We start from the raw sequence: 15,526 nt of genomic DNA, 5'->3' as shown, positions 1-15,526 counted from the left end.
CAGGTATGTCAGAGATATCCAGAATCGGTAACAATAATCATGCAGAGATCGGGGCAGGCAGCAAAGAATCACAGTCTGTATAACAATCCAAAAGTCAGACACGGAAGGAAGAAACACAGGGAAACCACTCAGAAATGTAAGACAAGCTAAACAAGACTTCTCACTTAATGAGAGTCCAAACACAGTTTATATAGGGGAGTGGTAATGGGAGACACCTGGTGGTGATTAGCCCTTAGCATGGGATTCTGGGAAATGGAGTTGAGAATGGACACAAAATGTAAAAGTCCTGAGTGGAGTGCCCTCTGCTGGAGTTCATTGGCACTCCTGCTGATGATCGTGACAATGTGGAGGTTATTGCTCATGTCTCATTCTGCACAACTCCAAATGTTTCCATATTCACAATGTATTTGAATGTTAAACTATTAATTATAATGTAATAATGGCTTGTATTTTACACACATTCGCATAGACGAAAAAGATCATCCTCTTCATATGAGCAAAAACGTCCTTGGCATAACAGCACAGTGAATCGGTATATTATGAACTATTTAAACTGACTAGTGTAACCTTTCAAATGTTTAGTTGACTCTTTTATTTTGATAATGAACAGACTGTGATGTAAGTTTGAATTGCTGGAATACGTGTGCGCCAGGGACATTATTCTAAAACCCTTAACGTGAAAAACGCTTAACATGGCTTAATGTACTAAGACAGTGATATTAACAGACCAAACTCACTAAACTTCATGCTAATAAAGTACACTATAAAAAAAACATAAAAAAAACAGATGAGCCCTGAATATGAAAGCAACTTGTTTAATAACACGTTAAGCCTTTTCCTCCCATAGAAACACGTTATAAGAAAACCCTTAACTGGCTTAATGTACTAACATGTTATTAAATGCGTTACATTCATATTCAGGGCTCATTTGATTTTTTTGTACATACTAGTATACTTTATTAGTATGATGCTTAGTGAGTTTGGTTTTATAAAATCACTGTCCTAGTAGATTAAGCCACCTTAAGTGTTTTCTTATAATGGTTTTCTATGGGAGGAAAAGGCTTAACGTGTTATTAAAAGCGTTACTTTCATATTCAGGGCTCATCAGACTTTTGTAGATAGTATAATTTATTAGTATGATTTTTAGTGAGTTTGGTATCACTATCTTGGTACATTAAGCCAGGCTCTGGTGCGATCAAAATGCCATCTCGCTTCGCTCAGGGACGACAGGATGAACCCTTCCCGGGGGTAGGCAAGGTGGGCTTTCTTCTTTTGTTAGAAAGGAAGAGGTCTGTGGTGAAGCCTGGCAATGCTTTGATTTGAGAGAAAACTTTTTTCAATTGTGTAGCAATTCTCGGATGGGGGACTCCTTTCACAGCGGTGGTGATGATGATGGGGTACGGGCTGCACCTGCAGGACGTGACCCGTGGGAAACAAAACTCCATCGCTCAGAGGTGTGAGGTGAAAGTGAGCTGAGGGAGTTCTGGCCGAGACGAGAACTGACCTTTTCCTCTTCCTTTCTGATGGATCAGGATGGCTTCTGGGTCTCAGGGTCCAGCACTAGTCGAGGGTATACTCTAATTTACTCTTTTAGAAAGCGCCGGATGGCCACAGGGGAGATTTGTCCTCTGCTGTGGCTCTTTCAACAGCAGCGAGTAGGTTGAGTTTCTTTCCATCTTCCTTCTTCTTCTTCTTGCACAGTGTAAAGAAAATGATCCTCGTTGCTGAAGGAGAAGGTTATGATGAAATGCCACTGCGAGCCAACTTTTATACATGTCGCTCTGCCCTTTCTAGCAGGCTAATGTGGCATTGGTTTGTGCAGCTACACAAACATGAACAAATCAGGCTTCATTAACAGAGTAAACAGGATTTTTACCCATACACAACGTGAAGTAAACATTTGAAAGGGAAACAGGACTGAGCAATCCTGCTCTCTATTATAGACAAAGATAATATACCCTAGACAAGTCACTCGTATAGTTTTGAATGGGGAAAAATGCTACACTCAATATAGCTGTTCAATCACAGTAAGCCCCGCCTTCTGAATGAAAGAGCCAATCACTAATCGGTAAAGTGAGCGGGTCACTGCAGCTGCTGTTAGAAGTGTCCCGCTTGCTATAGAAACAGTCAGCACTCGGAGACGTGCTTTTAGGACTGTGCACACTGCCTGATCTAGCCTGAGGAATAAGCTTTTTTATAACACTATTTGAGCAAAAGTAGCAACATTTATGACACAGCTGTTGTCATATTGCTTTGGTGATTTTAAATATGAAATTTAATAGTAAGCTTACTGAACAGTTTTGGAGAATTTGATGTTCCCCGAGCTGCACTTGCATGACAGAGGCATTTCAAAGATGGCCACTGAGTTACATGACCTGTCTTGATAGGACTTTGCTATAGATCAGTAGTTGGTGCACATTTGAGTCTGTAGCAGACTTCTACCCGAAATTCTACAAGGGTTTAGGTTGCCATTTGGGACAGGGCTTTAATCAAAGAGATAATAGTTTAAATCAGTGATGCTCAAAGTGGTACTAGAGTGACTAGTGGTACTCAGGCTCGCTCTATTGATACGCAGATGAATCACTTAATTTAACGAGTCGCAAAAATGACTGTTCATGCCTTTTCAGCGATAATGTCCCAGGTGTCTTTAGTAAATCCTGACAGTAGATTTTTAACACCAAATGAGGGTTTTGCGCTGGCCCAAGAAGATAACAAATCTGATCCTTTCTTGTTTCATAACTGAGTGAATCAGTGTTTTTGAACGAATCTCTTGAATGAATGATTCAAATATAAATAAATTTTTAAAAGCCTCATTTTGCCACCTAAAAAAAGATGAGCACACAGGAATTTATAGGCATAATGGAAATTTTAATTATACAACAAGTATCCGATTCTGGAATTGGAATAGATTTTACCAACCCCATGTTTGTGTTTGCTTAAGTTTGACTTTTTCTATATTAATTTCCTTTGTCTTTATTCGTTAGTCACTATGGTTTCTTATGGGCTAATTAGTGTTGTGCCCAGGGTGCAATTTGCCAGAAGGCAAATCTTCCTTATGACAAGAGCTGCATGCTGGTTTAGGCTCAGTCTGGAGCGGATCTCTGTAGCATCAGGACTCTGGTTTGAGCCGGCGCTGCGTGTCCAGCTCCTCCAGCATCCACACAGAGCCCTCAGTCACGCTCCAGAGTGAAGCACAGCATTACAAAACACATGAAACGCCTGCTGTCCACTCGTCCTCACTGCAGGTGTCCAGCTGTCTCTGCTGCTCCTGTGTCCTGCACTCCTGCTCACACTATGTTCACAATTACAGACAGTTACCTACATTGATCCTGACAGGACAATCCAACTGTCCAATCAACACGGAGTCATTGAGATGAGTGTGCTGTGATTGGCCACCTGTGGAGCGTAACCAGGGATGCTGTTCAATGTCCTGTAAGCTGGGACGCTCGTCCGCTGCTGCTCTAAGACACCATCTAATCAACTGACGGCAGTCTGTCACATACAACACAGTACTTGAGCAACACAACATCAACTTCTGCTCGCTCCGGCCCTGATTTCTGACTGTGAACAGCTGCATGTTTGCCATCTCTTGCCTGCAGACAGGTGACTCGGGAAGCGCAGTCTGCGAACCCTCTGTGCGCTTTGGAAAGGTAGAGAGCCGCACAGGAGCTTGTAGAGCGTCACACCCAGCGACCAAGCAGTGGCTGCTCCGGCACGATAGCTGTGGGAACGAAACCACTCCGGAGGGGCGTATGAAAGAGTGCCTGAGAGACCCCAGAAGAGCAAGAGATCAGCTCAAACGCTTCCAGTCCAAAACACACACTTCCACAGAGATCTCCTCCTGACCAACCTGCAAACTCTTCATACTGCGAGTCCTTCAGGAGGTGTCCGCAGCCAAAGTCCAGCAGCTTGATCTCGCTGGTATCGGTGCAAATGAGCAGGTTCTGTGGCTTGACGTCCCGGTGGAAGACGCCGCGGCTCTCGCAGTGTTTGAGAGCGTCGATGAGCTGCAGCAGCACCTTCTTGGCCTGGCTCTCATCCAGACAGCCGTTCTCCTCACAGAAACTGTGGAGATCCTGGCAAGGATCCGGCCGTTCCAGGATCATGACGTAGCATTCGGGATGGTCAAACCACTCCAGCAGCTTCAGGACACTGGGACAGACAGGAGCTGAATTGACTCGGGTCATCAACGCGACCTCCAGCGGCAGCAGACCCTGACCTTCCTGCAGCGGCAGAGACAGCAGACCCTTGAGTCATCGCTAGAGGCCTGAGTGTGGCTTTATGTGTGTATCAAACCCTACATGTGACTGAACTTACAACTTCCACGTCCTCGTGCTCCTCGTCTTTAGTCACGTACTTGATGGCCACCTGCAGACAGATGAACCACAGTATTTTACACCTGCTAATGATGACAATAACCTCAAGCTCCGTACAGATTAAATACAGTTTATGTCACGAGTGTCGTGAATGAGGGCTGTTTGAATGAATCGAGGAGGAAAGAAAATGTCTTACTGGCAATCCATCAGAGCTGCGGGTCCCAGCAAACACAGAGCCGAATCCACCTTGACCCAGCATTGGGCCCTTTATATACGCATCTGCAACAATCACACGATCACAAGAAATGAGAAAACAGGCGACTACAAGACTGTTCCTGTAATCATCATCAGTGAATGAACATGTCAATGGCAAATCACTTAATTCAGCCATGTCTTGAGAATCAGCCTGACCTTCAGCAGAGCGTTTGGTGGGTCTGGGATCTTCATCCTCCGAGCTCTGTCTCTTCCTCTTCCTTTGAGTCGACTCAGAAGGCACAGGACAGATATAGCCAGGCCGGGTCGGGGTTGACAGTGCTTTCTGAATGTGGTCTCCACACTGTCTCCCAGCCTCCTGACCAGCAGCCATCTGGGTTAAAACAGCAGTGGATCTGGAGCGACCCAAAGCTGAGAGAGCACCACTTCACTGTTTCACACTGTTTGACTTTCTTCTGCTTTTAATGAATATCTTCAAATAAATCAGCTCAACAATGTCTTGAGGTTTGTTAACCGTGGTATAAGTGGAATAATCGACTCTGGTCAGATTATTATTGAAAATAATGCACATCCGAGATGAAAACAATCTTGTGAAGTGACACATTATACACTTTTTATAAAAAATGTACAATATATGCTTATTTCACTAGTGTTTGAGATAAATCTGCTAAACTGCACAACGTTATTAATGTAAGGGTAATCTAACAATACAACTTCAAACCAAACCAACAACAAATATGAAAAATTAAAACACTCACCTTGTCTTTCGCCCATGTGAGCCATCGAAAATATCCTTAATATCTCTCCTTCACAATGAGAAAAGAAATAATAGATAAGAAAAAGAAATAACACCTGAAACCAAATAAAAACAAATAAATCAAATAAAACTCTCCTCAGAATAATCTAAACTCAGAAATGCTCCGAACTCCTTCAGACATAAAAGTGTGTCTCGAGAGTCTCGTCTTCAAACACACAACAATCAGAAACAGAAGACTTCAGACTTTTATAGCTGCAGATGGAACTTACAGGTTGCTATAGCAACTCAGATTCGATTCACGCACAATCGAGCTCGCGCTGCAGACTGTAGCATGACGTCGTGTAACGTTACTTTCGTGACGTAGTGTGCGCCGACTGGTGAGATATCTGTAAAATAAAACCTTTACAAAGTTGCTTTTTTTAAGGGCTGGAAAAAAAAACATGTCCACTGAGATAATGATTATTATATCATACGATTAATTTATGATTAGATTGTGATTATTTTCACCAGCAGAGAGCGCTGTGAGCTAGTCCTAGAGATTATGAACAACGAAGAGCAGAGCGCTATTATCATCATCATCATCATCATCAGTTATCAAGAGAGACACAGGGTAGACACACACTAAACATGTTAAAACATAGTTGTTTGTGTGCACTGTATAAAAAAAGCATGATAATGTAACAGGACTGATTTGCAAAAAATATTAAACATCCTGAAAACTTATACTTTCACAGCTCCGATATTAATATTATGAGAAATAATAAACAAATTACACTTGCACAATTACATTTGCAGGCAGCGCATACTTTGTGTTCAAAATGAACCTAAAATACAAAATATTAAGCCTGATTATTGAATTGAAAAGATTCAGATCCAAAAGCATAAACAATAGGCCTAATTGAAAAAGTCTTTGCTACTGTAGACTCCTCACAGCTTGTGGAGATGTTCAAGTTCCCTTTCATAGGTCACTTCAATGCTGCGGTGACGTCACCACTATGGGAACACTTTCGGTGTGACGAATGTCTGAAGCCCTAAACAATCCCGCCAATCCTATTGGTCAAATGGCGCTTGTCACCGCTCTACACATGCGCACGAATCGTATACCTGGGTGCCGTGCGCCATTTCGCTCAGATTTCATTCCTTCAGGGAAGCGAATCATCTGTGCCCTAAGAATCATCTCGCGTTCTCCAGCGGTTTCTGCAGTGTTTAACTCCTTAACTCCTCCGCGATGAGTCAACGAAAGGTAAGAGCCGTATAATGGGTTTATCACAAAGAGGCACTCATGAGAGATTTGTTAGCAGCCTCTCTACATGTTCTCTCTGTGATAGCCTACGCCTATGGTAAAAAAATAAAATAAAAAAAAATAAAGGTATCCGCGCTCTGTAGTGTATTTCTTAAGTCGCCTCGTGTCTAACCCCCACCGTTCGCTTCTGCGGTCGCCGAGGCCCAGCACGAGGTGTTGTTTGGGGCGATATGTGCGGCTTGACTATGAATACAGTGATGCACTGGAGTTTTTCCACTTGCTCGCTCTCCCCCACTCGAGCGTGTTAATCAGAGCAGATTAGCTTTTTCTACTATGTTTGTCTAACTGCGGCTTCGAACTCAGAGTAGGCTCTGGCCGGCATACGCGGTTCTCTCCCTCCGAGTGGACAGGAGAAACGCGCCTCCCCTTCCTCAGTGAGCTATTTATGTGGCTATCCGCGTGGTGGATAAACTATCGCCACCCCCAACACCCCACCCCCCCGCCCCCATGAGCCGCTACCCTTCTCACGGACCTCCACCAAGAGTTTTTGAGGTCCTGGAAGCAACCTTAATCAACACATGTCACGAATGCCGCCATGTCAGTGACATGACTGCTATTATACAGCGATGCCGTGTTGACTACCTCTCTAGCCGAACGGATCACGCTGAACTCGGCCGCGGCCTAAGTCTCGTCGAAGGCGTATCGAGTCGTGTCTAATTTCGGCAAATTTACTTCTCTTATGGCGGTTCTTAACGAAAAGCCTCTCGTTCTCAACCCCCACGCTCTAACATTGACTGTCTTGCAGCAAAGGCACCTCGAGCGTCATTGAACTGAGCTTTCATTTGAGCTCCCCCTCAGACACTCTTCAGAGTTTGAGGGACGGCACAAGAGGCTGGCAAAGATGGCCAGTTTATGACGGCTCACACAGCTGCCGCGTTCTCGCTAGCGGCGTGGCCCGATGTTTATCTTGTTGGATTAAATCCTGCCGTGGACATGCTTCAGGATTAAACACAACGAAACGTAGTGAGAAAAAAAAATCAGATTGCCCTGCTCTGCCTCTGATTGGCTAGTACTGGGTCAGAGCCAATTAGAAGCAGGACGTGGGTAGGAAAAAAAACTCTGCTGTCTACTGTGTGTATGGGGAAAAGGGAGGGACAGAGAGAACAGGCTAGAACTACGTTTAAATAACATATAGAAACTATCTGCTTCATAACTTATTATGGAGCTGGAAACAAGCCCAAATAAGTAACTACACATTAGAAACAACCCCCCCAACCCCCATTTTTAGCGTTTTTTTAGCACTTCGGTTTCTGAAGTGCAGACTCAAACTGCCATCATTAATCTTGCAGAGACGGCGAGCTTGAGCGGGGAGTTCTTTGGCGTGAGTGAGCAGGAGTAAGTATTCTGATTAATTATTCTGTATAGTATTTTAAAATGTAACGCCAGTACGCCATATTAAGTTAATTGCCTGCGAGCTTCTCCTCCTGTCTGTACGGTAATGCGACAGAGAGTCGAGTGGTTATGACACAATCGTTAGCCTATTTTTACAAAAACTGTTTCTACAGGGCCATAATGTAACAAAGAAGGTAATGGAGCACTTTATACATTGTCGTGTATCTTTAGAAATAAAAAATGGACAAACGGAGTCTTTAAACGCCTCAGATGTAAAGTTATTCGCTGTCAAAGTGACGCCAAAATGAATGGGAGTCAATGGGATGCTAACTCAAGTGAAGTTCTGCTACAAGATGGCGGCACGCAGCCGACTTCAACTTCCGGTCGACTTCCTTGCCGCCTGTGTATAACAAGCGGACTTGGCATCACTGGTTTTGAAGCGCCTACTGATCGCTAGTGACGCCTGCTGGTCAAAACTGTGTACATGCAAACAAATAAAACTCAGGCTAAACCATGCTTACACCGCTTCATAAGCACATTTTATTGAAAGTTAAATACATTAAATGCAATAAAAATAATAAAATACCAATATGAAGTGCCTGTATAGTATGTGGTTTTAAAAATGTTTTATATTCATTAGCAGGGCTTGCTTTATATGTTTATAAAGAGGCCAGTTAGAGGCTATTAACTACTTCTCATCCTTTTAATTTCTCAGATGTCTCATTAAAATGTCTAAAAATTGATGAAACTGATCCGAGATCAGGTAAACTCATAGACTATAAAAACACTCATAGACACTGGTTCAGTGGTTCTCAATGTACTCGCCTGATTGACGGATTCACAGAGATCACCCCCAGAGCCGAACCATTGAAATTTCAGCTACATTCTTAAAGGGGGGGGGGGGGGTGTTTTTTACACTGTTAAAGAGTTGGATTCCCATGCTAAACATGGACAAAGTTTCAAAAATTAAGTTGTACGTTTGAAGGAGTTTGTCATCTACCAGTTTGTCACAAGTTTCGGAAAGTTTTTTTCGAGTATGGCTCTGTGTGACGTTAGATGGAGCGGAATTTCCTTATATGGGTCCTGAGGCACTTCTGCCGGAAGAGTGCGCGCTCCCGTATAGCAGAGCGGAGCAGAGACATTCACTGATCAGAGCGAGAGCGAAATGTCACAAAAGAAGTGTGTTTTTGGTTGCCAGGGCAAGACAACCCTGCACAGATTACCAAAAAAAACAGCATTAAGGGACCAGTGGATGGAGTTTATTTTTACAGAGCATCAACGGAGTTGTGCAAGTGTTTTTGTTTGTTCCCTGCATTTCGAAGATGCTTGTTTTACAAACAAGGCCCAGTTTGACGACGGATTTGCACATCCTTTATTTCTTAAGGATAATGCAATCCCAACGAAAAAGGGTTACGATCGTGTGTTGGAACAGCAGGCGGTGAGTAAAACTGCTTCAAATATCTCTGTGTTGTTAACTTAGCTATCGGCGCGTAAGCACATCAAGTAAACAACATGCAATGTTGTCATCAAACTGCACTTTCCACATGTACAGCTTAAAAAAAAAAAGAAAAAAAAAAAAAAAAGACGACATAAAGTGGAACTTAGTCATTTTCCAAAACTGCTAAGCAAATATATACAGTTTCAGTACATACCACATAGAGACGTCATTTCTGATGCTGCTCTTGTTAAATTTCAGCCTCTGTATCTGATTCTGGATCATAAATATACGCTGAATCTGACTGTTAGCCATGGTTTGTTTTGGATGTGTTTTTCCCTCACGGTAATGTCACAGCTTCCAGACGCTCTCAACGCAAAAGCCTACTGGCGCTCGTCATTCTTTAGCTCCGCCCACACGTCACACCTCCAGGCGCTCGTGTTTTTCCAGGAAAAATCGGTACAGACTATCTTTCTCTTATGAATAAAGACTTTTTGGAGTTATGAAGGATGCAGTACTACTCTATAGGTACTCAAGATTAACAGGATATTGAGTGAAAACGAGCATTTCACCCCCCTTTAAACTCAAAAATGCTGTCTTTAGAGGACACACTCCAAGGAAGGCATCAAGGCACTTCTGTATCTTCATCTAAGAGCTGGGCGATATGGCCAAAAAAAAAATTCACGATTTTTTTTTTTCATATCAGTTGATATCGATAATTATCACAATATAAGTCAAATCTTTATTTTTCTCCAGTTTAAAGCTAAATTTATGTTCTAAAGTTAAAGTTGTAGAAACCAGACCATTAATGTTTCTTTACAAAATACATATCTAAATAGAAAAATGTATTTCTTGGTCTTCTGCATGTTCTAATGAGTGATATTGTTTAAAATCCAGAAATAGGTTTGGGTTGCCTGATAATATTAATAATAAAACCACTTCTTTGTCTCTTAGAAATGCACATTAGGATGCAGTGGTAACATTTTTGTTTATTAAAATCAGTAGCATCCATAAAAATAATACCAACCTTTTATAAGGTTTTTATATTTATTCTGAAAAAGTTTTTTTTTTTTTACTTAATGGAATTCAGTGTGAATATCCCACATTTCTGTCACAATCCCATGGTAAATGATGGCAATGTTTAGATTGAAAAGTCTTCTGGCTGTCTCGTTTGTTGCACAGTGTTTCTCCTATTTGGCTTTAAACTAGTTTAAATAACACAGTCATTTATGAAGGTAAAGCAATGACTACAATATTTGCATATATTTATATTTATATTTGCAGGGCTGGAGTTGTGGAAGTGTACATAAGACTGTGAGTTTAAATTAAATTTGCATGCACAAGAGAAGATTTGTAAAGGTGTAAATCGTGTTTCAAGCGTAAGAAAAAATGATTTGCAGCATTTTACTCTCACTCGTAAGTGTAATTCATGTTTTGTGAAACTGCAGCTTCATGCTAACGCAAAATAAATCTGATCTGCATTCTTCTGACGACTGCGACATCTTTATTTTTAACAAGCTGTGACAATGAGATGCTATTATGGTTTTTATTAAGATTTCGATTTTTAGATTCAGTTAAAGGTTATTTTATTTCAAATAACAGAAATGTTTTCTGTAGGTTTCAGTTAAGTAATTAAATAATTCCTAAGGTTTTGATGTTTTTGTCTCTGCATGCTGGTTTAGGCTCAGTCTGGAGCGGATCTCTGTAGCTTCAGGACTCTGGTTTGAGCCGGCACTGCGTGTCCAGCTCCTCCAGCATCCACACAGAGCCCTCAGTCACGCTCCAGAGTGAAGCACAGCATTACAAAACACATGAAACGCCTGCTGTCCACTCGTCCTCACTGCAGGTGTCCAGCTGTCTCTGCTGCTCCTGTGTCCTGCACTCCTGCTCACACTATGTTCACAATTACAGACAGTTACCTACATTGATCCTGACAGGACAATCCAACTGCCAAATCAACACGGAGTCATTGAGATGAGTGTGCTGTGATTGGCCACCTGTGGAGCATAACCAGGGATGCTGTTCAATGTCCTGTAAGCTGGGACGCTCGTCCGCTGCTGCTCTAAGACACCATCTAATCAACTGACGGCAGTCTGTCACATACAACACAGTACTTGAGCAACACAACATCAACTTCTGCTCGCTCCGGCCCTGATTTCTGACTGTGAACAGCTGCATGTTTGCCATCTCTTGCCTGCAGACAGGTGACTCGGGAAGCGCAGTCTGCGAACCCTCCGTGCGCTTTGGAAAGGTAGAGAGCCGCACAGGAGCTTGTAGAGCGTCAAACCCAGCGACCAAGCAGTGGCTGCTCCGGCACGATAGCTGTGGGAACGAAACCACTCCGGAGGGGCGTATGAAAGAGTGCCTGAGAGACCCCAGAAGAGCAAGAGATCAGCTCAAACGCTTCCAGTCCAAAACACACACTTCCACAGAGATCTCCTCCTGACCAACCTGCAAACTCTTCATACTGCGAGTCCTTCAGGAGGTGTCCGCAGCCAAAGTCCAGCAGCTTGATCTCGCTGGTATCGGTGCAAATGAGCAGGTTCTGTGGCTTGACGTCCCGGTGGAAGACGCCGCGGCTCTCGCAGTGTTTGAGAGCGTCGATGAGCTGCAGCAGCACCTTCTTGGCCTGGCTCTCATCCAGACAGCCATTCTCCTCACAGAAACTGTGGAGATCCTGGCAAGGATCCGGCCGTTCCAGGATCATGACGTAGCGTTCGGGATGGTCAAACCACTCCAGCAGCTTCAGGACACTGGGACAGACAGGAGCTGAATTGACTCGGGTCATCAACGCGACCTCCAGCGGCAGCAGACCCTGACCTTCCTGCAGCGGCAGAGACAGCAGACCCTTGAGTCATCGCTAGAGGCCTGAGTGTGGCTTTATGTGTGTATCAAACCCTACATGTGACTGAACTTACAACTTCCACGTCCTCGTGCTCCTCGTCTTTAGTCACGTACTTGATGGCCACCTGCAGACAGATGAACCACAGTATTTTACACCTGCTAATGATGACAATAACCTCAAGCTCTGTACAGATTAAATACAGTTTATGTCACGAGTGTCGTGAATGAGGGCTGTTTGAATGAATCGAGGAGGAAAGAAAATGTCTTACTGGCAATCCATCAGAGCTGCGGGTCCCAGCAAACACAGAGCCGAATCCACCTTGACCCAGCATTGGGCCCTTTATATACGCATCTGCAACAATCACACGATCACAAGAAATGAGAAAACAGGCGACTACAAGACTGTTCCTGTAATCATCATCAGTGAATGAACATGTCAATGGCAAATCACTTAATTCAGCCATGTCTTGAGAATCAGCCTGACCTTCAGCAGAGCGTTTGGTGGGTCTGGGATCTTCATCCTCCGAGCTCTGTCTCTTCCTCTTCCTTTGAGTCGACTCAGAAGGCACAGGACAGATATAGCCAGGCCGGGTCGGGGTTGACAGTGCTTTCTGAATGTGGTCTCCACACTGTCTCCCAGCCTCCTGACCAGCAGCCATCTGGGTTAAAACAGCAGTGGATCTGGAGCGACCCAAAGCTGAGAGAGCACCACTTCACTGTTTCACACTGTTTGACTTTCTTCTGCTTTTAATGAATTTCTTCAAATAAATCAGCTCAACAATGTCTTGAGATTTGTTAACCGTGGTATAAGTGGAATAATCGACTCTGGTCAGATTATTATTGAAAATAATGCACATCCGAGATGAAACCAATCATGTGAAGTGACACACAATACACTTTTTATAAAAAATGTACAATATATGCTTGTTTCACTAGTGTTCGAGATAAATCTGCTGAACTGCACAGCGTTATTAATGTAAGGGTAATCTAACAATACAACTTCAAACCAAACCAACAACAAATATGAAAAATTAAAACACTCACCTTGTCTTTCGCCCATGTGAGCCATCGAAAATATCCTTAATATCTCTCCTTCACAATGAGAAAAGAAATAATAGATAAGAAAAAGAAATAACACCTGAAACCAAATAAAAACAAATAAATCAAATAAAACTCTCCTCAGAATAATCTAAACTCAGAAATGCTCCGAACTCCTTCAGACAATAAAGTGTGTCTCGAGTCTCGTCTTCAAACACACAACAATCAGAAACAGAAGACTTCAGACTTTTATAGCTGCAGATGGAACTTACAGGTTGCTATAGCAACTCAGATTCGATTCACGCACAATCGAGCTCGCGCTGCAGACTGTAGCATGACGTCGTGTAACGTTACTTTCGTGACGTAATGTGCGCCGACTGGTGAAATATCTGTAAAATAAAACCTTTACAAAGTTGCTTTTTTAAGAGCTGGAAAAAATATGTTCACTGAGATAATGATTATTATAAGGTTATTATAGCGTTAGGGGTGGGCTAAGGGGGCTGGAGCCCCGAATGTTTTCAGTAAAGCCCCGAATATTTTTATTACCACCATGCCATCAATGAGTTTTCATGCCCAATAAAGTAATTTATATTAGAATTTAAGTAAATATCTCTCGACTCTCACGTCCACAGTGTCTGTACTTGTAAATTTACCCAAGTAAGTAACGCGTTGTCATTCAAACCCGACGAAAACCGCCCACTGAGTCTAGTGCTTCTGACTGACATGTAAACTGGCCAACCAGCGATGAGCGTCTGTACGATCCAGCCAATGAAATGAGATCTTTTGGAGCCAGGCGGTTTGATTGCGTGTAGTATTTTACTAGATCAATTTATTTGAAAATTAAAATGGATATTTCAAAATTAATCTTCTTCTTCTTCAAAAAAGGAAGTAACCCCTCCCCCCAGCCAAAACACTTGAACACCAAGATACATCAGCTTCAGGTATCTGTAACTTTTAATCATAGTATTATATTTATTTTTAGGTTTTAAATTGTGTCTGATTTAACGTTACATTTTGAACATCTAACAGTTAACGGTTGCGCAGCACAGTCTTTAGGACACACACAGACACACACACGCACACACACACTTTTTCTGAATGAATCATCCGTTTCTAACGAATCCATTGATTAAATGACTGACCGACTCACTGTCTCACTCATTAAGGCAGTGGCATGCCGCCACCTAGTGGCAAAGTACCATTCAATTTTTTTTTTTTTTTCATAATTTCATATTTCTGTATTCCAAATTTTATATTTGATACATTAGCATCATAAAATTATTTATGCAATTTGTAAGTGCTGTGTAAGTGCTCCTTCAAAAATATAAGTGTATAGAGCCCTGCGTTTATAATTATACTTGGCTTTAAGTGTACATAAACACAGAGATAAAGTCCTTTGACCAGATATCTTTGTAGAGTAAGAGTGTGTCAGTGCACTGCTTAATGTTTGCTTCTTATTCCTTTTCTACCAGGACGAGTGTAGCCAGTCAGGCTTGATTGGAAAATAAAATAAAACAGAGACAGAGACAAAAAAAAAGTGAGATAGAGACACAGCATCAGCATATGTGTCAGGATACAAGAGATAAACTTTAAATAAAATGTTTTAAATTTGTTTTTTTGTTTTTATTGTTTTTGTATATTTTAAACAAAGTAAATCTTTCTGATTTATTAAAATAAAAAGTCACATTCATGTATTTTTCTGGGCTAAGCGCAGGATCTCCACTCACCCTAGAACCACCCCTGCTGAAACTTATACTTTCACAGCTCCGATATTAATATTATGAGAAATAATAAACAAATTACATTTGCACAATTACATTTGCAGGCAGCGCATACTTTGTGATCAAAATGAACCTAAAATACAAAATATTAAGCCTGATTATTGATAGAAAAGATTCAGATCCAAAAGCATAAACAATAGGCCTAATTGAAAAAGTCTTTGCTACTGTAGACTCCTCACAGCTTGTGGAGATGTTCAAGTTCCCTTTCATAGGTCACTTCAATGCTGCGGTGACGTCACCACTATGGGAACACCTTCGGTGTGACGAATGTCTGAAGCCCTATACAATCCCGCCAATCCTATTGGACAAATGGCGCTTGTCACAGCTCTATGCATGCGCACGAATCGTATACCTGGGTGCCGTGCGCCATTTCGCTCAGATTTCATTCCTTCAGGGAAGCGAATCATCTGTGCCCTAAGAATCATCTCGCGTTCTCCAGCGGTTTCTACGAGCAGTGTTTAACTCCTTAACTCCTCCGCGATGAGTCAACGAAAGGTAAGAGCCGTA

General features: G+C 42.4%; 2 pseudogenes; both read right to left on the bottom strand.

Annotated features, from left to right (window-relative positions):
- Positions 1-3,077: 3,077 nt before the first annotated feature.
- LOC127975098 (serine/threonine-protein kinase pim-3-like) lies at positions 3,078-4,187 on the bottom strand (annotated as a pseudogene).
- A 6,879-nt stretch (positions 4,188-11,066) lies between these two features.
- Positions 11,067-12,160, bottom strand: LOC127974299 (serine/threonine-protein kinase pim-3-like; annotated as a pseudogene).
- Positions 12,161-15,526: the final 3,366 nt, after the last annotated feature.

The sequence above is a fragment of the Carassius gibelio genome, chromosome B16 (genome assembly GCF_023724105.1).
Source record: "Carassius gibelio isolate Cgi1373 ecotype wild population from Czech Republic chromosome B16, carGib1.2-hapl.c, whole genome shotgun sequence".
NCBI lineage: Eukaryota > Metazoa > Chordata > Actinopteri > Cypriniformes > Cyprinidae > Carassius > Carassius gibelio.
The sequence above is the reverse complement of the archived record's forward strand: the minus strand, read 5'-3'. Positions and strand labels throughout refer to the sequence as shown.